Source organism: Pongo abelii, chromosome X, assembly GCF_028885655.2.
Source record: "Pongo abelii isolate AG06213 chromosome X, NHGRI_mPonAbe1-v2.0_pri, whole genome shotgun sequence".
NCBI lineage: Eukaryota > Metazoa > Chordata > Mammalia > Primates > Hominidae > Pongo > Pongo abelii.
Genome location: NC_072008.2, coordinates 22,625,136 through 22,650,532, shown reverse-complemented (window position 1 = coordinate 22,650,532; position 25,397 = coordinate 22,625,136). Strand labels below are relative to the sequence as shown.

The 25,397-nt window shown below is 33.9% G+C and overlaps 1 non-coding gene across 1 annotated transcript; it reads right to left on the bottom strand.

Moving 5' to 3' along the window:
- Nucleotides 1-510: 510 nt before the first annotated feature.
- Nucleotides 511-617, bottom strand: LOC112131082 (U6 spliceosomal RNA). The gene has a single exon (XR_002913230.1). It is a non-coding gene; the product is annotated as a U6 spliceosomal RNA (small nuclear RNA).
- Nucleotides 618-25,397: the final 24,780 nt, after the last annotated feature.

The window sequence follows — 25,397 nt, the reverse complement described above, 5'->3', positions numbered from 1 at the left end:
TTTTTCGGTTGGTAGGCTGTTCATTACTGAATCAATTTTGGAACTTGTTATTGGTCTGTTCAGGGCTTCAGTTTCTTCTTGGTTCAGTCTTGGAAGGGTGTATATGTCCAGGAATTTATCCATTTATTCTAGATTTTGTGGTTTGTGTGCATGGAGGTGTTGAGAGTAGTCTCTGATGGTTGTTTGTATTACTGTGGGGTCAGTGGTAACATCCTCTTTGTCGTTTCTAATTGTGTTTATTTGGATCTTCTCTCTTTTATCCCTTTATTAGTCTAGCTAGCAGTCTATCAATTGTATTAATATTTTAAAAAAAAAAACAGCTCCTGGATTCCTTGATCTTTTGAATGGATTTTTGTGTCTCAGTCTCCTTCAGTTCTGCTCTGGTTTTGGTTATTTCTTGTCTTCTGCTAGATTTGGGGTTGGTTTGCTCTTGCTTCTCTAGTTCTTTTAGTTGTGATGTTAGGTTGTTAATTTGAGATCTTTCTAACTTGCTGATGTGGACATTTATTGAAAAATATGGAATGCTTCATGAATTTGTGTGTCATCCTTGCACAGGGATCATGCTAATCTTCTCTGTATCGTTCCAATTTTAGTATATATGCTGCTGAAGCGAGCATGGTATGGATTTTTCAAAGTGTATAATGAGTCACTATTAATTTTTATATTGAAGACAATATCATTATCATGCTCAAGATCATTTGTAGGGCTTTTATCCAGAGATGTGATGAAACAGTGCTCCAAATTCTAGGACTCCTTATGCAGTGATAGGAGAAAAACAATGACCAAACACTTATGAAACATAGGTAGTTAGATTTCTTTGAATAAAATTACCATTTTTTAAATGTGAAACATGTCTTTAAGACTCCCGCATGTTAAGGTCAGCAGTGATTAATTTAGCAACTGTGAATGTTAATTGAAGGCACAGTTTCTTCTGAAACCTTTTAAATGTTTGACTCATGCTGGTTAATTAGAAGGGCAAAAATCACTCCATTGTGTAAATATAGGGAGAGCTTCTTTTCCCCACTAATGTGAATACATATTTGTTGGGTTGTATGAAAAGAGAGGAAGTAATTAGCCGGGTGAAATGGGTAAGGCGACAATGACTTTGAGATTTCAAATTATTTCCAATCTTAGGTTTTACTGAGCTGTACCAGTGTACCTGGTCCTAATCCAATAGAGAGTTAAAAGCCAATGTTCTAATGTTTTAATAAGGTTGGAATTATATAGCATGGTTTTGTATCCGTAGATAGGTAGCCAAAGCATTCTAGGATTTCCTCCTGCCATAGTTTTTAATCTAACTAGTAAAGTATATAATCTACAAAAGACTGCAATGGCCAAGTCTTGGAAGTATCAGTTACTCAGATGAAGCCATTTCTTTGTATTTATTGTTGGTTTGACCAAACCTAAAATTGAAGAATTTTTCAGAATTGTCCTTGCTTCTCTTTCAGATAGGCTTTATAAAATGGAAGACATTTATAGAGTATCTAAGATTTGGGATGAAGTTTTCACACCTTCTCCAAATCTTTCTCATGAGGTAGGTGCAACCTAAATAATCAAAGGGAAATAATATCAGGTTGAGAAATGTATAACATTAAATTATTACAGTGTTTGTGTATAAAGTGAGATACACTCACATAAGAGTTGTTACGCTTACATGGCAGACCCCTGGGGCCCTTCCTAGGAAAATTCACGGCAAATCACAGTAGTTCAATATCCCTCCTCATCACTACCATCCTAAAGAGGTAAAATCTATTAAAATCAGCACTGAGGGCAATAGTGGCAGGGAGAAGGCTGAAAGAGATCATGGCTGTAATGCTATGGTAATGGAGATGAGGGTGTGGTTATGAATTGATGAATTGTGTCTTCTTGCACCAGTGCTTTCTTCTTTCCTCTTTTCTCTTCTGTACACTCCCATCCTGAGTCACTGGAACTCTTTGAATGCCTGGTTTCCAGAGGAGACAATCATCTCATAGTGTCTCGGTTTGTCATAACTAGACATAATGACTAAGAACCAATTTCAGTTTTCTAGCTTTTGTTTTTTGTTTGTTTTAATTCACAGTTATGTAGATATAGCCATTGAGTAGAGGTTATAGAGTCAACCCACTTCTATTTTGGATGTGTTTCCTCCTGATAAGTTGAGCATGAAATCTAAATCTCATGAATTTTGAGTAAGTTATTTTGAAGTCTATGTACTGTTTCGAGTTTTGACCAAAATAGTTTGTTACAATATGCTTTGTTTTACTTATTTAAGAGACTATATTGCCAAAATATAAATATACCTAAAAGTATAATTTCTAAGTGCACCCATTAGGAAAAAAAGCATTTATCAAATATTTTCACATATATTTTAAAATCTCACTTGATACTAGAATGAAATTCCATGTATTTTATTCCCTCAATATGTCATTAAAGCAGAACATGCTGTGAGGAGGAAACAAAAAGAGTAAAGCACGTTTTCATTGTGGAGTTCCACTCTCTATGTATAGAACTCTATATGATGGTCATGGAAATTAAAATGAATTTGATGTTGGCAGTAATTAATTTGCTTATTCTAATAATATAATGAATTAACAGAGATTTTTGTTCTTATATCAAGTGGGAAATGATTTTATCACTATGTAAATATAATAAAATTTAAAAATTTTAAGAAAGGACTGCATTTAATAATGATTTAGATAAAACAATGGGGGTTTTTATTTGATTTTGGGGGGTAAAGATTTTTTTGTTTTGTGGTGTTTTTTGGTGATTTTTTAACATTTTAGGTTTGAGGGTACATGTGAAGGTTTGTTACATAGGAAAACTCACAGGGGTTTGTTATACAAATTATTTTATCACCCAGGGATTAAGCCCAGTATCCAGTAGTTACCTCTTCCGTTCCTCTCCCTCCTCCCTCCCTCCACTCTCAAGTAGACCCCCAGTGTCTGTTGTTTCCTTCTTTGTGTTCATAAGCTCTCATCATTTAGCTCCCACTTATAAGTGAGAATATGTACTATTTGGTTTTCTGTTCCTGTATTAGTTTGCTGAGGATAATAGCTTCCAGCTCCATCCATGTTCCTGCAAAAGACATGATCTCGTTCTTTTCTATGGCTGCATTGTTTGCTTTTTAATGTGGAATGAAACTATTTTTTTGCCTGTCGAGTTCTGTTACATAGGTTCACAGGCTAAACACATCACCATCACGGTGAGTTGTGTGCAAGCTATGAGTAAAGGAAGGCACCAAATCTCTGTTCAAGGTTCCTATTCCTCCCATGAGTTAGAGATGGAAGCATAAAAGTAGTCCTTGAGTAACGGAGAGATTCGTGTATACACCTTATGCTCCTAGAACCATACCACATTCATGCCTAGCCATCTATATATCTAGATTTTTAATGAATCATCTAAGTGAGCAATAAGATAGAGGGCTGTAGTAAAGGATTCTTTCAATCAATGTGAATAATTACACTGAAAGTATTTGCTTTGTCAAACATATTATTAATATATCATAAAAAGTTTTGGGCGGGGGGGGGCGTGGTGTCTCATGCCTGCAATCCTAGCACTTTGGGAGGCCGAGGCGGGTGGATCACCTGAGGTCAGGTGTTCGAGACCAGCCTGGCCAACATGGTGAAACCCTGTCTCTACTAAAAACAAAAATTAGCCATGCGTGGTGGTGGGTGCTTGTAATCCCAGCTTCTCGGGAGGCTGAGGCAGGATAATCTCTTGAACCCAGGAGGTGGAGGTTGCAGTGAGCCGAGATCGCACCATTGCACTCCAGCCTGGGTGACAAGAGTGAAACTTCATCTCAAAAATAAAAGTTTCTGAGAACATATGTGAATTTATAAGACCTGTCAGGGAAAATGTATGGTCATAAAAGGAAAAAGCATGTGCAATTATTGCTTAGTGTTTTTGGTGTTTCATGAGTAATGGAAAAATAACTGTACAAATATTAATGTGATCAAATGAAACACATTTAAGCAGACTAAAAAACCATAGCAAGTCATCTTTTTCATTAAATAACAGAAAAATTATGTCCTGACAGTGATCTCCAAACATTTTTCTACCCAAGTATTGTTTAATTTTATGTCATGTATGCTCAGTAGAATTCTTCATTTACACTCTAAATTTTCTAAGTGGGTTTCCCTTGGAATTTTATGGAAAAGGGGAAATATCTTGGGACTATTTTATTATTTCCAATAGAAAAATGCATGTTTTAGCACTAATACTTTTTCCCCAGGAAAACTTAAGGTTCTGCATAATAAAATATTGGGGAAAAATTGATGTGAGTTTATATAAAATATTAAGAAATCAAGATGGTGGGGCATAATTTAGGGGTTTTGAAATCCACATGGAGTAGTCAGTGTAGAGTCTCAAGTTGTGTCACAAAATGACGTTGTCATCCACAAAGCTAGTTGAAAATGATTATTTAGCTCATAGACACACACAAAACTTCTCATTTGCCCTTCTGAATGACTGTAAGAACAAGCCCATGCTGCCCTCGGGGCAGGAAAATGGTCCTGATTCTCAGGGCAAAAAGGTATTGTGAACCTCTTTGGCACAGCTTTAAAGAGCACTCCCATTACCTTCTTAGTCTTCCAGGCAGGATCTTCTTTTCTCCCACCACCTCCTTAATTAAAGCAGCTCTAAGTTTTCAAACTGTGCCTCCCACCAAGCTTTGGTTTAAAGGATTCTGACGACAAATATGTAAAACTATTAAATCAACTAATCACCAGCAGCTCATTCCCTTGCCTTCGTTTCTTCAAGGAAGTATTAACATATATATTTTTGACGAAACATTGTATAAAGACATCCTTTTATTTCTTATTTAATTTTAATGTTGAAGTCTACACATCTTCAGAGGTGAATTGTAATATAAGTAAAAAATCTAAAAGATTGGAGATATTTTTACTAATTCAAGTATGTTAGCCCACACAGATTATTTATCCCTTTCTAAATGAGTATGTATGGGTGGGGAGGTAACTCATCTTTTCATCCTTCATATATATTCATTTAAGTATTTCAGGTTCAAGCATAGCACAGCTGTGAAAAACCAAGTCCTAATAGTATTATACATGGAAATTAAGCTTTAATATACCATATACTTTAGAACTTTTACTAAGGCTTTTACTTTCAAAATGTTTGGCCTATTCTGTAAAGATAAAGACAAAGTGGAGAAAGTGGCAGAAAATTCAAATGGTGAGAAAGCATGAAACTTGTTAAGTGTTTATGAGTGTGCTTGGGTGTCTAAGGCAGAGGATTTGCATGAGGAAACAATAAGATATAATATTGGAAAGAGGGCTTAGAGCCAAATTGTGAAATCATTGACTGAAAATTAGAAAGACCTGAAAAGGTCATGTACTTACACCTTTTCTCTGATACACAAAGCTCCTCTCCAGCATCACTAAGAAGCAGTCATCCAGTCTGTTACATATTTCCCATGTCATCCAACACATGACTTCAAAGGCAATCTATTTCATTGTTTGACAGCTCTAATAGCTAAAACTTCCTTCTATTAGAACTGTAACTCCCACCATTGCTCTTAGTTTTGGCTCTGGAATGCCGAATTTTTTTATCAATTATTTTGAATGTTAAAAATCATTAAAAATAACACTGTGATACACTTCTGTGTGATTTATGTCAAATTCCATAAGCTATAACAATTTGAATTCATTTTGCTTATTATCCAGAAGAGATGTATGTATTTCTTATTATGTGTCAAGCACTGTAAGTAATTTTCATATGCAAATGTATTCATCCTCATAACCTATGAGGTAGGTACAATTATTATCACCAATTTTTCCAAATAAGGAAACTGAGATACAGAGAGGTTAAGTAACTTACCCAAGGCTATATAGCCAGTGAGTGGCAGAAACAAACAGGGCTACAAGTTAGCATACCGTAGTAGGAATGACTTATTTACCAACTCATTTCCAGTGTCTTTGCATTTAAAGAGGGAACTAGAAGAGATAAAGTAAAATGCTAATAATGGAAAAATCCTTCACTGGATTGCCATAAGTTGAGCTTAATGCTTTTTTTTTCCTCATTTCCAGGTAACTCACCAGTCAATCCAATTCTTCCATCTTATATATGACTGCATATCCTTGTTCTCTTTCAACTCATATTTCCATTTAATTTCTTATTTTCGGTTTCAAATAAAGAGTTGGGAGGGCTACTTTACTATGTCTTAAGCATCTTGTATACTGGTGTATTCATTTTCTTTTCTTTTGAAATCAACAACTCAATATTTATATTATGTGTAACTCACAGATCTTGGTAGTGTAATTTTAGGAAATGGTAACATTTTGGAGTAGAGAATGTGTTCTTTCTCCAGATATATCTGAGTTGCTTTAACAGTTTCATTTGAGTTTTCATACCTATCTTTATAGTTTCAGCAGTTGTTCAAAAGATTCCATCACCATAGATCACTATTTACTAATGTTACCAATATACAATGGACACAGCCTTGACATTTGAATCTTCTGGATCCCAGTAGGCCGATACAGAGAGATAGGTTCAAAAAGATGGAAAATCTGCTTCATAGAGAGAAGTAACTTGTCTAATTTTAAGTAAAACTCTACCATTTCAAACTCAAAATACAGGTACAATAGATGTACTAACCATGTTAGGGTGTGTGTATATGCAGGAGTATCTGTCAGAACTCTGCTCATATCCTTTTGGCATTCATAGTTCCAACAACCACAACTGCCTGTCTCAGGGAATTCTTTGCCCAATACAGTATGCATGACCAAAGCCCAGGGCTGGTTGGAAGTGTCAGGAAGTTACCATTGGTTAACCCAGTAATCAATGACAAAGTAGAACTGGTAGATGAATACTCAACATTCCTTGCCCTTCAGGTAGAACAATGACGAGGCATGTTCTACCCAGTTTCCCAGAGGTTCTCAATAGGATTCAGTCCTAGTTTCCCACAGTGGTAACCAATCATTAACACACTCCATATTGACCACTTTTGTTTTTCTTTCTTGTTTCTCCACTCCCTGCTGGTAATTACCTCCTAAATGTGAGCTGAAACCTTAGTCTAAAGTTTTGGTTATGGGGAACCTAGGCAGATATTCTCTTTACAGAAGGAAACTCTGTATAGGCATAGTCATCTGGAGATAGACACTGCCCTTGGAGACAATGTTTTCTCGGTTTTTCATGCCGGTACTTGGCAACTGTGTTTACAGCTATGTGTACTGTCTTTATAGATCCTTCCTTTTTCCTGCTGTCACTGTCATTAGCACCCAGATTTTTGTTTTCTTTACTTCTATTTGTTTTGTATTTTCTCCTATTGTTGCATTCTAAACACAGAAACACTCTGCTTAGTGGGGTGAGGCTCTGGGCATGCAATAGTAAGATAGGCATTAATCTTTCTTCTCCTCTGTAATTTACTATTATAATCAACTCAGTCCCCAAATTGATTCTTCCCTCACCCTCATATCTGTTAATATTGCTACGTTCTATCAATTAGGCCACACAAACATCTCCTAAACTCAGCCACCTACCCTCATAGACACACTCCCTGCTGCAGACCTTATTGTTCCTTGAGAACCTCAGTTTCTACACCAGTCCTTCAAATCTCTAACTACCCTCACTCTCTTTACATTTCAGTCCGTCATCTACCCTACTTCCAGAGTATTTTTCAAGATTATAAATTTTACTGTGTTATGCTCTTGTCTTAAAACCCTTCAGAGGTGCCATATTACCTTGATAACTGTTCAGTTCCTTTGCGTGGAACACAGTATCCTTCATTATCTGGCTCCTGATCACCTCTGCAGACATGTCATTGTTCACACACCCAACTAAGCGCTACTGTCCAGCCCCGGTGAGTCATTTTCAGTTTCCTGAACACATCATGACTTTTCAAAGGGCCTTCCAGGTATGCCTGAGTCTGAAGCCTGTTCTCTTTCACCCATACCATGGCACCTCCCATGTGCTATTTCACAAATGCAGCTTTAAGCAACAATTTCCTGGGAACGAGAATGAGAAGGAAGGGAATATTATTTCAAGACTTTTACAAAATAACTGTAGACATTTCACTTGGGAATTTCTAAGTGCAATAGAAATCTGAGTGAGTAGGTAAAATAGCTACATAAATAAAATGCACACCTTTTAGGTCACATGGGGAGATTGCCTTGAGGTTTAAATGGCTGAGATCATTTCCACATTCCTCACAGCTAGCCATCTATAATTAAACAGCGATACCAGTTGGCACACATTCATCACCTCCAAAGAAAAGGAAAGTCACCTCCATAAATCTCAAAATATGGGATATTAAAAGTTGGTTTTTATAATAGCTGGTGCAAAACAATTTGTGCAAACACCATTCAAAAGTAACTTCTACTTTAGCTGAATCCATGTCCCAAGATTCAGAATTTACTCCTGTAATAAAATCTACTACTACTCTTTTCCTTACTAAAAGCAAACATAAATAGACTGTAATAATTTAAATCATTTTTAAACAAAAAAGTTTGGGTTTGATTGGCATGAGTAAATTCACTATTTAATATATTGGGTACCAATCAGCTTCTTATAAACACTTCTAGAATGTTATGCTCTAGTTCACACTTTCACCTTATGCAATTCTCCCTCTCATTACCTTGATTGACTGTGGAAGAACAATGCTTCTAAATATAACTCCCCTTCTGAAATGCTCTTGGAATTTCTTCTATCTACCGCCTATTTTCTTTACCAAAAAACACTCTTTCTGCCTCAAATAACAACAGGTCCCAAGATGTCAAATTTCTAGAAAGAAACAGAGGACAACACACTCTGTGTTGCTTGTTCCTTAGTCATTTTTCAGGGACTAATTATATATAATTAATTGTCTAGGCCTATGGTTGGTAAATTTTTTTCTGTAAATGGTCAGATAGTAAATATTTTAAGCTTTTCAGGCTGTACATTTCTGTTACAACCACCCAACTCTGCCACTGTAGTACAAACACAGACCTAGACAATGCATAAATGAGCATGGCTGTGTTCCAATAAAACTTTATTTACAAAAGTAGGCAGCAAGTAGATTTGGCCCATGGAACATAGCTTGCTGACACCTGATCCAGGCCACTTAAATCCTCTCTAACATCCCTTACACCAACAACGAAAGGTCATTCAAATTATTTTAATACAATTTTGTTGAGCAAAACTTATAACAATCGCCATCTTTCTTTGAGGACTTGTGATCTCAAGGTAGATATAATAATGATAGTTACATCCACAGCACATGAAATGATTAGAAACAAGACAATAGAGAGATTGAAGTATACACTATCAATTGCACGTCAAAGGGAACATATGATTAGAGACAGAGCAGAGACTGGGAAAATTCGTTCTGGCTATTCCCTGTCAAGACTGAATGGGGATATGTTAATCCAGTCAATCAATTTGGAAGAGTGGAAAAGGATGAGATTAGGTTACAAGGCTGGCTTCTTCCAGTTACCAATGACCATGAGAATTTGAAAAAGTCGTAGCATCTCTCAGACCTCCATTTTTTCTTCTGTAAAATAGAGGTAATACCTGCCTTGATGTCTTTATCAAGGCTGCTGGAAGATTATATATGTGAAAACACTCTTTAGATAGTAATTGTCAACTACAAATGCTAGCTTTATAAACTCATTGAAGTGTGAAGGAATCTATAAGTTTGATGATTCTTTTGAAGACTTTTACTTGATTCCAATACACTGTGGAAGCCCCCTGATCATTTTAGTTGCTACTCTTTTGAACTTTTCCGTCTTTTTTACATCTTCCTCCAGGAACAATGACCAGAACTAAACTACATAGTACAAATGGACTTCCTATTCCAAATAGCAAAACCTTTTAGGGGTTATGGTTGTTTTTTTTTTTTTTTTTTTTTTTTAAATGGTGGTATCCTAACTCGATTTGTAGTCATTCCTGCTAAATAAGAAAAGAGGGATGGAGTCACCTTAAAGCTAATACCCAGACAACTCCTTCTGCATAAAGGAGAGCAAGAGAAAGGCAAGGCTATGAAATTGAATCTGTGCTCTTCCTCAGCTCTCATTTTAAACCTTATTGGCCAAACCTTATTAATTAAAACTAATTTATTTATCTATAGAAAGATCAGCTACTGGCATGTAATAGTTCCTCAAACCGACTAGGAGAAGATATGTGAGTCAACCAAAATACACAAATCATTAGTGGGGATGTTAGGGCTTCAACCAAGCTCAGTCAGTTGAAAGTGTGGTTAATTCAACCATTCCTGGATGCCTCACAACATCTACCTTGGTAAAACCTTAAAAATATTTCAACAAATTTCTCTGCTATTTCTTTTTTAATCCTGAGTACCTCTTGTTCAATGATTATCTCTGCATATCATTGAAAACATTACATTATTGGTTTTAAGAGGCTCTTGAAATTATGTTTTTGGGCTTGTCTAATTTCTCATTTGCTCACACCTGCAACCATTTCTGAACTTCCATATTCCTCACTTGAGGAAATCTTTAAAAAATAAAAAAGTTAATCTTCTTCTTCAGCTCAAAACAAGGTTCTGATGTTTCACTCTTGTATCTGTTATATAGGCAATCTCTTTAGTACAAGGCACTGAACTCAAATATAAACCAGAGGGGAGGTCTTAGAGAAAACTTCACTAGGGCCCTAGAACCCTCTATATCTAGAAAAGGTAGGTTTAGTTAATAGAAATGGAAGATTACCAAAGTCCCTTTAACAAGAGACTCTTGATTTTAGGCTTATAAATTATATTTCCCTCCTGTTTTATCATGCACATGAGTATTGCAAGAAAAGCCTAGGCAGTCTCTTTTAAAATATGCTAAATAAATCTAAGATAGATATATTTTAGGTATGCCAGCCTTCATACCTTATAGTAAAAGGCAAGTCCATCTTAAATTTTCCTCCAGGGGCTTAATTATTGAAGTACCAAAATGACATGGCTACGAAACAATACCATGTGTAAAACTGTAGCTTGAAATCTGAGGAAAAAGACAACCTGAATTTCAGTATCTCACATTCAGTAGGTTTGCATTTTCTCTCTTTGACATTTCACTGCATAGCCATGTTTTGTCTCACTGAATTCAGATTCTCCTTACTGCTCTTACTCAAATATTCTCGCTAACCATCTTTTGTTTCTCTTGGGGCCTTGAAAGACCAACAGTCTGAAAGTGCATCTTCTTCACATCTGTTCATCGTTCTGTGACAGCTGCAGCATAACCTGGGTGGCATACTCGTATACATCATATCCATGTTGATTGCAATGTGTTTCAGTAGCTTAAAAGCACATTAAAATTAAAATGATCTTTGTCAACCCCCCAGAAATTGTGCTGCTCACCAAGGAACACTTTACCAGTGACGAAAGGTTCTTATTTTGCTCTTCCCCTCGTGATACACTGGGGAGTTTTTTCTGGTAAGCTGAGTGAACGAGCTGCCAGACATATCTCCTGGAAATGCCTGGAAGAGAAATGAGCTAAGAGGAAAACAGCAAACTTTGAAAGAGAGATCTGCCAGCCTGCATCAAATCAACCAGCCCAACCTGGGCTCCTCACAGGGACTCAGTAAGTTCAGTCTACTGGCAAATCATACACCATAATTAACTATCCTTAAATCAGATGAACATTTTTATGGGTCCACAGGGTCTAGAGAGAAAATCGTTAGTTTCACTCACTAATTTTCAGTTAATCAGCAACAGTTCACTCAGCAGAACACTATTAGGGCAGCCTTGATTAGAAGTATAGGGATATGATATTAATTGGCTTCTTCTAACAGGGATGAGGATGCTAAATGGCAAAGACCATCTGTAGCTCTGGAAAGGAAACACTTGAAAAGCACTTTTTGAAGGTAAATGATAAGACAGGAATGCTTTTTAATTTGTAACTCAGTCTACAAAATATTTTATGTTTCTTTTGTCATTATTGTTTTGATTCTTCCCTTTAGAGGCAAAATCTTCTTTTGAAACCTATGGTTTTAAGTGACATACAAACGCTGAAGCCAGTTGCTATTTGACTAAATATTTTAGATTTTGACTTGAGGGCACAGTTTAAGATTATTGAATATATGTATAAAGCTTATGCATATATACACATATTTACATATATGTGTGTGTATGTGTGTGTGTGTGTGTGTGTATCCTAGCAGAACACCAAATACACAGAATTTCTTGAACAAAATCACTTGATAAAAAGATGAAGCAAAGGCATTCTTCATAGTTGCTTTGTATTAGATATGTCTTTGAAAAATTAAAAACAGATGCTAAATAGCATTTATACCAAGCTTTGAATGAAAGCACAAGGAGAAATTTCCTATTCAGTAAAAATCCAGTCAGAATTTTATTTATTGCAGTAAAATCTCAATTATCCAAAGTACTTTGAGAATGGAGGATTTAGTTCATTTAATTTTCCTACTAATTAAAATTTAAATCTAGTCTCCCCTTACTCTAATTCTAATTGTTAGATATTTTCTTAGTAAGTTGAGCAAAGGGAATGTAATTGAATCATTGATCATTTAGGATTTTCACTAGGGTCATTAGGAAGATGGATTTTCATACTATAATACAATAGAGGTAGGTAAAACTGGCAGATTTAAATGAGTAGTAACTTTCTTCTGACCCTAGGACTATTAGGTGAGCACATTCCCTCTGTCTCTCTGTGTCTGTCTTGTGCTATCTCTGTGCCTCTCTCCCTCTCTTAACTAAATCTCTGAAATAAACTTGCTTTATTCTCCTTCCCCTTTAGTTTTTTCTAATGGATTAAAAACGTACTATTATTTGAAAATGTCTTTATGGTATTTTAAAATTAATAAAAATAGTAATTTTGTAGTTCCTAAGGAAGATAGCTCTTTGTCTCAATATCTTGCATAAAAATAAGTCAAAGAGCCAAGGTTTTAATCTGTTATTCATTTGAGGGGAACAGTACTTTAACACAGAAATTAGAAGATAACTGGAAACCGAAGAATCTATAAGATCCTTTCCAACTGTAACAACTAGAGTCTAGGACCACGTGTTAACCTCTCTCTTTTTACCTAACAGAATGTGGGATTTCTAAGGATTATTGACGTCTTCATTTCTGTGTCTTTTGAAAGGAGAAATGATCTTGTTCAGATTCCGTAACATGGCATTAAGCTAATATCCACCCCTCAACTAAAGACACACAGAAATTCTGAATAGAATGTGAAGCAAAATAAATCTACAATCATATCAGAATATTTAACATAACTATTAGAAATGAACAGATGAAAAACAAAATGAATAAACATATAGAATATTTAAAAATTTCAAACTCAATCTAATACATATGTATATGTGTACACACATATACATCGAGGTATGTGTGTACATATGTATATATGTATATATGTGTGTGTATATATGTGTATATATAACCCTGCATCCACTATAAAGGGCTATAAATTGTTTCTAAAACACATTAAACATCTAAAGACAAAAGAAATCTTAAGAAATCCTCCCCCAAATTATATAACACAAACAAAATTCTCTAACTACAAGTCATTTAAATTTAAACTAATAAGCAAATGATAGTCACACAAAAGACATACAAATTTGGAAACTGAAATAGGCACTTTTAAGTAATACGTGAATTAAGAGTGAGTCCGAATTTTTAAAAAACTGTGAGTATACAAAAAGACAGTGAAAATCCTCCGTAGTAACACTTGTGAAAGGCAAACAAAACCATACTTAGAGGTAAATTTATAGCTTTATGTGCTATAAATATGTGCTTATATTTTTTTATTATACTTTAGGTTCTGGGATACATGTGTGGAACGTGAAGGTTTGTTACATAGGTATACATGTGCCATGGTGGTTTGCTGCACCCATCAACCCATCATCTAGGTTTTAAGCCCTGCATGCATTAGGTATTTGTCCTAATGCTTTCCCTCCTCTTGTCCCCCACCCCCCGACAGGCCCCGGTGGGTGGTGTTCCCCTCCCTGTGTCCATGTGCTCTCATTGTTCACCTCCCACTTATGAGTGAGAACATGCGGTGTTTGGTTTTCTGTTCCTGTGTTAAGTTTGCTGAGAATGATGGTTTCCAGCTTCATCCACGTCCCTGCAAAGGACATGTACTCATTCTTTTTTTATGGCTGATTGTTTAGGTTTTTTTAAAAAAGAATTCAATTGGCATGATACGGAAAAAAAATAGTGATGATGATGATATTAGTTAATACAATAAAGCTAATACTGTGCTATTATTACATACTAGAAAAAAAATTAAGAATTCAAACTTAAGAGAAAAATATGTAGCAAACTTAAAGGAAGAAATAGGAAGGAAATGATGACAACAAAAGCAAAATATATATTTAAAATACAATAGGGATAAAAAGAGAAATAATATAACCCAGACTTGGTACTTTTAAAAACTGAATGAAATGGACAAGCCCATAGCAGGCTCATTCAATAAAAAAAAAAAAGACTGAAATTTTTAAAAAGTAAGAAAGAATTTTTACAGATTCTTATAGGGGGATACAACTATAGTTAGAGTGGGGATTTTAAAAATAAGAGAATCATAAACAATTTTATGCCAATACGTTTTTAAACTTAGAACAAAATAATTTTCTTAAAAAGCACGTTACAAAATTGGTTAATGAAGATAAAACCTAATCAAATCAACAATTTTTTTAAAATTAAATAAGAAATCAAAACTATTCCTCATCCCTACCCAAGGTATCAGTTGCAGTTTCACAGGAAAAGATACTCATCTTATACAAGCACTTGCAAAAATATAAAAGGAGGTAAATATATTCAATTATTTTTATAAAATATAATAAAATATATTAAACCAGAAATATATTAAAACAGAAAATTTCAGTACAATTTAAGGCTATTATAAGCAAATATAACTTAAGATGCAAAAATACAGATAATTTATTACAAAATATAATTCAGCTATGTATTAAAATGTATAATGAACAAGTAAAGGAGTGTGTATTCCCCAAATTCAAGAATAGTTCAGGTTTTAAAATCTTGAATATAGTGAAATATAATCTTTTAATAAAAGATTAAAGTAGAAAAGACAATCATCCCAATAAAAGTAGGGAAAAATAATTCAATAATATTCAAAATCCTTTGTTGTAAACTTTAACTCTTATAGTAAATATTATAGCTAACATTAAAATTTTAGAGTTGTCGTAACTATTTTTACTATGATCCTTAACACTTATTGTAATGAAGATCTTAGCCAATTCAATTGCTCTAGAAGTAAGATGGATAAACTCTGAAAATAAAAAGGCAAAATTGTTTATCATAAATAATATGATTGGCGACATGAAAATTTAAGACATTTCTAAACTCTTAACACCAACAGCAAGGCTTCTGTATGTAAGATTAGCGACAAAAATCTATGGCATCGCCATAGTTCATTAAAATAGAAAATATCAGAATAAATATTTCATCCATGATAACAATTACGTTTTTAAAAAGACAAGAAACAGCTCCACCAAATTTTGTATAATGATGTTTCTAGAGACTTTAAAATGTAATTCAACAATATAAAGGATGATATGATTGAATGGAAACCCATACAATGTTTTATGGTGGTAAAATTCAACATTGAATAGATTTTTTTTTTTTTTGCCTCAGAGTAATCTATAAATTCAGTGTAATTTTAACAAAGTCCTGAGAATTTGGCAAGTTAGCTGAAATTCATATGGAAAAGGAAAGGACCCAGAAAAAACAATTTGGAAAAATAAAAGAGTAAGAATAAGATCAGATTCCTTCCTCCCTTGCCATGTATCAAGGCTGATTACATAAACATCTATTAATCAAAACTCGATGATAGTGACAAAGTGCTAGACAAATGTTAATGGAATAGAATAAAAGGCCTACATACACACACACACACACACACACACACACACACACACAGTGAGCGAGAGAGGTTAATGTTTTACGTAGATGACTTTCAAAGAAATGCTTATATAGAGTATGCTTTCATATCTTCGTGAAAATAAAATCAAGTCACTATAGCTCTCATCATAAAATGTTTTCCAGTTGGATTGAAGTCCTAAACAAGAAAGGCAAAACATTATGACATGATAATGAAGAATTACTTAAGATACAAAATCCTATATTACATATTCTATAAATTTAAAAAGTGGATAAAGTCCATGTTAAAATTTGTAAAATGGCAAAAGAAGTAATAAAATTTAAAACCAGGAGATATTTGCAGTACATATGACCAATAAATAAATATCTTCAAGAATATCTTTTTTAAATTCCTAACGTCATTACAGAATAAGTTACAAACCTGGTAGAGGATTGGACAGAAAATTCACAAGTGAGAAAATCTGTATGACCATTTAATAAGTGAAAAGATACTTAGCCTCACTGACCATCAGTGGAATTGCAAATAAAACAAAAATGAGATGTAACTCCCTAATTACCCGATGAGCAATTATAAAGGATAATCAAATAATACCAGGCATCTGAAATGTGGAGAATAGAAACTTTCATATACTTGTGGGGAAAGCGTAAGTTGGTATAAACACTTTGGAGGATAATATGGCAATAGCTAGTGAACTACAGGAGATTATCATATGTCTTAGCAATTATACATCTGTTTATATACCTTGTGTATATTTAATCTACTTTGGAAAAAGCCAGTTTCAACCTACTACAAAGAATTCACATAAAGTTCCAAAGAAAAAAGAGGAACTCACAGTTAAAATAAATTACAAAATCCATGAGGAAACAAGGCATAATGGATGAGAACCAACAAAACACAAGCAATAGAAACAGATCTAAAAAACTTTCAGATATCAAAATTATCAATACAGAATATAAAAGAGCAATATTTAATCTTATTAAAGAAAAAAGCTCAGAGCTATGAGCAATATACAAACTAAAAAAAAAAAAAAAAAAAAAAAAAAAAATTAAGCAGTCAGGCACAGTGGCTCTTGCCTGTAATCCCAGCACTTTGGGAGGCCAAGCCTGGAGGATCACTTGAACTTGGAGTTTGAGACCAGCCTGGGCAACATGGTGAGACCTCACCTCTACTAAAAATTTTTTAAATAAGCCTGGCGTAGTGGCATGCACCTGTGGTCCCAGATACTTGGGAGGCTGAGGTGGGAAGATCGCTTGAATCTGGGAGGTCGAGGCTGCAGTGAGCTATGATCAAACCACTGCACTCCAGCCTGGATAACAGAGCAAGACCTTGTTTTTGTTTGTTTGTTTTTTTGTTAAGCAAATTTGGCCAAGATTCAAATAGAACATTTTAAGTAAAGTAGTTAAAAATTGAAGTGAATTTTTGATAAACAATAGATATGAACTAACTGAAAATAAAAGATATTGAATAAAAACATAGACCTAAGTATAGCCATTGTGGAAAACAGCATGGAGTTTTGTCAAAAAAACTAAAAATAGAACTACCATATGATCCAGCAATCTCACTATTTGTACTCCCATGTTTATTGCAACACTACACAATAGCTAAGATGTGAAATCAACCTAAATGCCCCCATCTAGAGATGAATGGGTAAAGAAAATGTGTGTATACATAATGGAATATTATTCGGCCATAAAAATGAAGTCCTGACATTTGCAGCAACATGGATGGAACAGGAGGATATTAAGTGAAATAAACCAGTCACAGAAAGACAAATATCACATGGATAGCACATGTTCTCACTCATACATGGGCGCTAAAAGAGTGAATCTCATGGAGGTAAAGAATAGAATGGTAGTTGCCAAAGGCTGTGAAGGGGAAGGGGGAGAAAAGGATGAAGAGAAGTTAAGAGATGCAAAAATACAGCTAGATAAAAGAACTAATTTGTTATATATTTCAAAATAGCTGGAAGGTTTATGTTCCCAACACAAAAGACAAATATTTGAGGTGGTGCATATCCCAATCGCCCTGATTTGATCATTACACAGTGTATACAGCTATCAAAATATCACATGTACCCCCAAAATATATACAACTATTATATATCAATAAAACATAAATAAATGATATATGGATCTAAGCAAATGGCACAAAATGTGGCCTAAAATGATCAAAGTTGGAAAATGTGACAGGTTAAAATACATGAAAGAGTGAAAGTTTGTGTAAGAGATCTAATTGGTAATCCAGAAGGAGATAGTAGAAAGTAGAAAAGGCAATATTCAAAAATACATGGCTGAAAATTTTCAAAATATGGTTAACAAGAGAACACCAATTCTCTAATCTGGAAAGCCCAGTGAAGCTCTACAGAATATGTAAAATGAAACATATATCGAGACACATCATAGTGAAGCTGTAGAACACCATAAAAGGGGGAAAATCTTAAAATCAACCAGACAGGAAAGACAGATAACCTACAAAGCAAGAGTAATTAGACAGATAGCTACCACCTGAGTAGCAACAATGTAAGCTAGAAGACACTGGAATAATATTGTCAATCTGCTAAGTGAAAAAACAACTATACCAAACAAATATGTATTTTGGGAGAAACAACCAAATGAAAACATTTTCAAACAGGACTGAGAGAGTTTACTTCAAAAAGACCCTATCTAAAATAAAATTCAAAGCATATATTTTAGACACATGGAAATGGTCCCATATTCAAGGTCCAAGATTGGAGATGGTATAACTATAACATCCAATTTGTGCTTGTGTGGCCAAATAGGTAAAACCAGAACACTTGACAGGAATAACATACCTTAGGAAGGATAATCACATTAGAGTTTTCTAAGGTCCTTGTCTTGTTTCAAAAGGATAAATATTGATTGCCTCTATATTTTCTGAAGAAAGAATGTTAAGGCCGGGCGCAGTGGCTTATGCCTGCAATCCCACCACTTTGGGAGGCCGAGGCGGATGGATCACGAGGTTAGGAGTTCGAGACCAGCCTGACCAACATGGTGAAACCCCGTCTCTACTAAAAATATTTTTAAAAAAAATTAACCAGGCATGGTGGTGGGTACCTGTAATCCCAGCTACTCAGGAGGCTGAGGCAGGAGAATCGCTTGGACCCGGGAGGCGGAGGTTGCATTGAGCCGACATCGCACCCCTGCACTCCAGCCTGGGTGACAGAGTGAGACTCTTTCTCAAGAAAAAGAATGTTAAAATAATTGGGGTAATAAGTTAAAAAAAAATTGAGCTTATTGTCTCCAAAAGGTAGGGATAATGGAATGAGAAAAAAGGTACAAGAAGGTATGAAATAAAAAAGAAACAAAAAAGTAGAACAAAGTAAATAATTTACTTAATTTACTTATATAAATATAAATGTCAGTAATTATAAATTTTTTAAATGTTTCAATTAAGAAACAAACACTGCCAGATGGATTTAAAACACATACATTTATAAAACTCTGTTCTATACTATTGACAATAAACACATCTAAAACATAAGGACATGGTAAGGGAAAGACATACCAGGCAAATACTAAGTAAAAGAAAGCTGATTTCATTGTATTCACAAAAGGTGGGGTGGGAGAACAATAAGTCTTTTGGTAATGACAGAAAGATCAATTTGCTAGAAAATTTAACAATTTGAAACTTGTACATTCCTAAGAATGCCATCTCCAAATAACCACAGCAAAAATGACCAAGCCTCAAGATAAATTGATAAATCTACCATTATAGCAGTTTATCTGAACACTTCTCTATCAGTAATTGATAAATGAATGGGAAGCAAAAATAGGGCCAACAGAAGCTCTCATTTACTTTTAGTGGAAATTTAAGTTGGTGTAAATATTCTAGAAACCAATTTTCCGCATTATGTGCACATATCCTGTGACTCAGCTATTCTATATTTGGTTGTATGTCCTAGAAAAAATTTTGTACATATAACCAGGTGATATATACAAATATGTTTATAGCTACATTGTACACAATAGCAACAACCTGTGGGAAAACAAATGTGCACAGAAGTAGAGTGGATGAATATATGATGATATATTCATGCATTGGGATAACATAGGGCAATGAATTACTGCCACACATCAGCATCTGTAAATCTCAGAAACATAATGGGAGCAAAGGAAGCAAGTCACAGAAGAATAAAATATTGCATAATCCCATTTATATAAGGTTCAATACCAGGTAAACAATGTATATTTTAGCTATGTGTATATAAAAAAAATAAAAGAAAATCCTCATAAGCCTCAAGTTTAGGATCCTGTTACCCCTGCTGGAAGTGACAGGAGAGGTAAATACAATTGGTGAGAGGCACACTGGAAGCATTTAAGATACTATAAATGATTTTAACTTTAGTAATAAGTACAATGCTGTTTATTCTTATTCTTTAAATTATATAGATTTTTAATCTAAAATATTTAATTGAAATACAACATATACACAAAAGTATTCAAACCATAAGTGTACAATATGGTGATTTGTCATATGGTGAACAAATTTATGCATGCATATGTACAAACATGTACAAAAATACCTATAAGATACATTTTGTGTATTCTTTTAAGGTATAATATATTTCAAAATGTTTAAAAGGGCAATGGTGTGCAAAGATATGGACACACACATAGGTAATTATAATAAGCATTTACTGAAAAAAATTAATGATTAATTTGAGACATGGTTAAAGCACAATGGCAGGCTAGCTAGCCTGTAACTCCAATAGTACAAACAAGCAAAACTAGGGAAAAAAACAGTGTGTAAAAATGTTTTAAGATCTGTTTAAAGGTATTAGAGAACTGCCAAGGCAGAAAGAAATGAGGAATCAAGAACCCAGAGAGAAAAGAAGCCCATAGAGAAGAGAAGTCTTACAATTGGTGCCGCTTTTCTTCTTGAGGTGTTTTCCAATTCTAAACTTGGACAGACTGAGAAGCTATGCATAACTACTGTTATCTCATGAAGATGGGGAGAGAAAAAACGAGTTCGAAGCCCACCAAGGTAAAGATGCCCTGGTAAATACGCAAGAATTTAGTTGAGGTTCTCAAAGGGTATACCCTAGGATTGAGAATAAAATGAAAATTAGAGGAGCTCTCGCAGCTGTACAAATTCAGCCTTGAATCAGCTCAACTCCTAATTGCATTAATATGATCTGTTCCTGCCTAACTTACATGCCAGGGGGGAGAAAAAGCATATCCTTTTTGAGGGACAATAACATCATCCCAAAAGTCAAATTATATCTACAATTATTCGTATACAATACCTCGTATTTAATCAAAGCCACCTAGCCTGCAAAAGACCAGAATTCACCAAAATTCAAGGGAAAACATGAACAATAAGAACAGACTAATCTGAGACCTAGCTAAGTTACTTAACACAAACTGTATCATTACTTTGATAACTATATTCAAAAAATTAAATGAAAATAAAATATGAACAGACAACTAGTAGGTCTTAATTAAGATTCTAAAATTTAAAAATACAATAACAAATAAAAACTCACTGGTTAGGCTTATTAGGAGATTAGATACAACTGAAGAGAGAATTTGTTAACTGTATGTAATACAGGGCAAGAGTAAATATCCAGACTGGATCACAAAGAGACAAAGGATGGAAAGTACAAAAATAGCATAATAATATAATAGTGAAAAGGTGGTGCATGAATTCAACGGGAATCCCAGGAGAGGAAGGAGTCAAATATGGAAAAGGCCATGCTTAAAGACACAAAGGCACAGAATTTTCCAAAATTGATTAAAGTTATGAAGTGACATTCAAAACAAGCATTACAAACTCCAAGCAAGTTTTATGCAAAGATAACCATATTATTATTTAGAAATAAAGCAACATCTGAGCACATCATAAAATTGCTAAAAATGAAACTTAAAAAGAAAATCTTAAATCTGAAGCAACCATAGAAGGAAATTAGATGTGCTTCCTTCAAAGAGCAAAACAAGACTGATAGTTAACTGTGTAACAAAGTATTTCCTCAAAGTGCCAAAGAAAGATAATTGCCAACCTAGAAATCAATATCTAATCAAGATGTTCTTCACGGTAAAACTAAATGCAGATATACACTATAGAGACTACAAAAGGAAAATCTTCAAAGAGAAGATAAATAAATCCCACAGAGAAGGATAGAGATGCAATAAGGAAAGAAAAACAGTGGAAAGAGTAAATATATGGGTAAACCTACATAAATCTGACTGCATAACACAATAGTAATGTCTTAGACTGTTTTGAATATAAACAGAATTAAAATTCAAAAAGAACAGCATAAAAGGAGAGGAGTAAAAGGAGTTAAAGTTTTATAAGGTCCTTCCATTATTCAGGGAGCTATAAAATTACTAATTTAGAGTTTAAAAAGTTATGAATGCAGGTTATAATTCCTGGAGTAAATTGTGAAGTGATACTAAAAGACAGCATACTAATAAATTAACAGAAGGTAAAAAAGGAAATATTAAAAGAATTAACCCACAAGAAGCATGAGAGAAGAGCAAAGGGGACATACAACAATGACAAATAGAATAAAATAGTAGATTTGATACTAAATATATCTGTAATCACATTAAGTTATGTGTACCAAATACTTCAATTATGCACGAAAAACTTCAACTGAAAGAAAACAATGACTAAGCTACTTATAAGAGATAGAATTTAAATTGAAAGATACAGATAGGTTGAACATAAAAGAGTGAGAGGGAACATTTTAAACACTAACCAAAAGAAAGGTGAACTAATTTTACTAAAATAACTAGAGAAAAAGAAGAACAATTCATAGTGGTGAAATATTTAGTTTACCATGAGGATTAAACAATTTCATATTTGTGTGCATCTAACATTTTTTTAAAAGCACTGAGATAAACACTAGGAACAATAAACAAATCTACAATCATGGCAGAGAATTTAAACACATCTCTGTTAGTAACTGATAAACCAAAAGAAAATCGGGTAATATGTAAAGTTAGAACACATGATTCACAACTTGACTTAATTGACACATAGAGAATTTAGCACTCAACAATTACAGAATACACATTCTTTTCATGTGCAACACTAACCATATACTTGGGCATAAAGTAAGTCTCAACAAATCTCAAGAGGCTGAAATGGCACAGAGTATATTTTCTGAACCTAATATAATTAAGCTAGAAATCTGAAACGGAAAGTATAACCAAAAAAGGGCCCATGTGTTTGGAAATTAAGCAATATAATTTTAAATAACACATGGATCATTGAAGGAATTACAATGGATATTAGAAAATGGTTTGAACTGAAAGATAATGAAAATACTACATATAAAACTAAAGCCATACATAGAGGAAAATGTATAGCCCATAAAGACGTTATTAGAAAAGAAGCAAAACTGCCGATCAACAATATAAGTATTCTTCTCCAGGTATTAGTAAAAGTAAACAGCAGATTAAATTCAAAGGAAGTAAATAACAAAAAGCAGAAAGTACTGAAATGAAAGTAAATGTTCGATAATGAAGAAAAAATGCATAAGGTGGCTCTTTGAAAAAACAAATGATAGATAAACCCCTGGCAAAGTGAATGAAGAAAAAAGTGTGAAATAATAAATATAACAAATATATAAGGGGGCATGGCTACAGAAATTTCAGATAATGAGAGGGTATTTTGAACAACTTTTTGGCAATGAGTAGAAAATCTAAATAAATACATGCTAAAAATTGAATTGCAATTTAAAACCTTCCCAAAAAGAAAATTCCAGGCCAAAGTGATCTGTTCAAAGATTTAAGGAATCAATGTAATAACATGTCTTCCAGAGAATAAGGACAAAAAGATATTTCTCAACTAGTTTTATGAGACCAGCATAACTTTGTTACCAAAATCTGACGAAGAACTTTCAAGAAAGAAAAGTTGCACAAATTCTCTGTTGTAAATATATATATATATAAATCTTAAATAAGATATTGACATATCAGATTATGTGATATATAAAACGAATATCATAACCAAGTAGAGTTTCTTGTATGAGTGCAAGGTTGGCTAACGTTAGAGAAATCAGTCAATTCATTCACTAATTTAACAGAATAAAGGAGAAGAAAAATTCACAATTATCACAATAGATGCAGAAAAAAATTATCAACTTTAAATTTTAATTTAAAAAATCATTCGGAAACTAGGAATAAAAAATAATCTCCTTAATCTGATAAAGGGTATCTACAAGAAACCTACAGTAAACCTAATACTTTGTAAGCCTGGGTGTAATGGCTTACATTACATGCCTGTAATCCAAGCAGTTTGGGAGGCTGAGGTGGGAGGATCACTTGAGGCCAGGAGTTTGAGATCAGCCTGGGCAATATAGTGAGATTCCCATTCTACAAAAAATAAAAACTTAGCCAGGTATGGTGGCACATGCCTGTCATCCCAGCTCCTAGGGAGGCTGGAGTGAGAGGATTGCTTGACCCCATGATTTCAAGGCTGCAAGGAGCCATGAGTGTACCACTGCACTCCAGCCTGGGCAACAGAATGAGACCTCATCTCTGCCTAAATAAATAAATACTTGATAATAAACTAGTGAAAGCTTTCCTTTTGACATTAGGAAAGATGAGCAGTCTGCTACCACCTCTTCTATTCAACATTTTATTAGAGGCCATAGCAAGTGCAGTAAGGCAAAAAAGTAAAATAAAATAATAGTTGGAAAGAAAAGGTGTTATTATTTTTAGGTGACATAATTGTGTAAGCAGAAAATACAAAAACAATAATAGATATCCCATTAGTATTATGCATGAATTTAGAAAAGTCACCAGATTAAAAAAATCAATCATATTCCTATGTACCAGCAACAATCAATTAGAAAATGAAACTTAAAAAGGATAGACTACAATAGCACCAACAAACATAAAATATCTAGGAATAAACTTAAGAAACGGTATGAAAGAATTCTACCACAAAACTATAAAATATTATTGAAATTGAAGACCTCAATAAATAGAGGAGTATACCATACCATGCTCATGGTTGATGTAAAGATATTAATTGTCCCCTGCTTGATCTAATTAAATGTCATCATAATCAAAATCCCAGGAAGGGGTGTTTGTGTGTAAATTGCCAAGCAGATTCTAAAATGTATAATGGAAAAATCCAATATGTGATATGTAAAATGAATAACATATCATAACCAAGTAGGGTTTCTTCTATGAATGCAAGATTGGCCAACATTAGAGAAATCAGTCAATTCATTCACTAATTTGGCAGAATAAAGGAGAAGAAAAATTCATGATTATCACAATAGATGCAGAAAAAAATTAAAGACCCAATAAAAGTCAAGACAATCTTGTATGAGAGAAACAAAGTTAGAAGCTTGTCACCAGTAGTAATCAGACTTACTGTAAAACTACATTAAGACAGTGTGGTATCTCTGCAAGGATAGACAAATAGACCAATAGAAAATAATAGAGTTAGAAATCGACTGACAAATACATGGACATTTGATTTACAATAAAGGTTGTAATATAACAGTATGAGAAAAAGTCTGGACCTTTTAATAAATGGAAAAAAAATCATCTTAATCACCTTATACCACACACCAATATCAATTCCATGAGAATTGTAGATCTAATGATAAAAAGCTAAATAAATCATCCAGAAAAAAAATAGAA